Source organism: Capsella rubella, unplaced genomic scaffold (genome assembly GCF_000375325.1).
Source record: "Capsella rubella cultivar Monte Gargano unplaced genomic scaffold, Caprub1_0 scaffold_12, whole genome shotgun sequence".
Taxonomy (NCBI): domain Eukaryota; kingdom Viridiplantae; phylum Streptophyta; class Magnoliopsida; order Brassicales; family Brassicaceae; genus Capsella; species Capsella rubella.
The window spans coordinates 79797-80946 of record NW_006238912.1 but is presented as its reverse complement, the minus strand read 5'-3'; positions in this window follow the sequence as shown (position 1 = coordinate 80946).

Below are 1150 nucleotides of genomic sequence, written 5' to 3'. Positions count from 1 at the left end.
TCTCTTGACATTGTGAAACTGAAACAGTTGAAACTTAAAGCTTAAAATTAGCTTGTTAGTGTACCAAATATCAAGATAAAATAGCCAATCTATATAGAGAGATGCAAAGGGAAGTAACACTTAGCAAATTTATCACTTTTGCACTTCTCGGTCGAGTGAGCTATCCATGGCAAAAGCGCGTCGAGTGAGTGGTGGAGATGGTATGATCGCGTGAAGCAAAATCCGAGTATCTGTCGGAGAACTATCCACTAGTCGAGTGGATGTGGCGCGTGAGCTTCGCTGGGCGAGTAAAGATCTTCACCGTCGAGTGTATACTAAGTGAGCTCCTAGTAACCGCCGGTCGAGTGAGCGATACGCGCCGGTCAAGTGGGCTGAAATCCGACGAGTCGAGTAAAGGTCGAGAGAGTGGAATCCATCGAGTAAAAGAGGTGACGACGGTCGAGTGGTGTGCGCGTGGTCGCGTGGAAGCTTGCTCCGTCGGGTGAGTGTTTAGCGCGTCGAGTGAGTAAAAGACATGGGCAGCTCAAATGGGAATCCGGTGAGTCGAGTGGGATCGAGCAAAGAACAACCGGTCGGGTGGAGCCTTTAACAAGAACCACAACGGTGATGGAGGTCGAGTAGCCGGTTGAGGGATCCGAATCGAGTGGTGAAGCTTCCGTCGAGTGAGAGATGCGTTGCCGGTCGTGTGAGCTTTGGAGGACGGGTTTGTCGGGTCGAGCGATGATGACGGAGACCTGCGTCGAGTGAAACAATGGTGAGCACGAGTCGCGTGAGGCGGTGGTGATTGAGGTCGAGTGAAGCTTGGGAGCTTGACTCGTCGAGTCACGTGGTGTAAAATCGACTGGAGAAGACAAGTGGAGAGGACGAGTGGCGGTGATTCCTCCGTCGAGTGAGTCAAGCGCCGGTCGAGTGGATGATGAGGAGATGAAGATCGAGTGAGAGAGAAAAAAAAATCGAGTGATGGAGAGAAATGTCGAGTGAGAGGGATAAGATTTTTGTGTGGAGTGGGAGAGGATAAGAGGTTTGGTCGAGTGGGATGATATTTTTTTTTTTTTTTTTTTTTTTTTTTTTTTTTTTTTTTTTTAGTTTTTTATATATCAACCCAACCAAATAATTGTCTCCCACTCCATGTTTTTCACTGTGTCTGCAT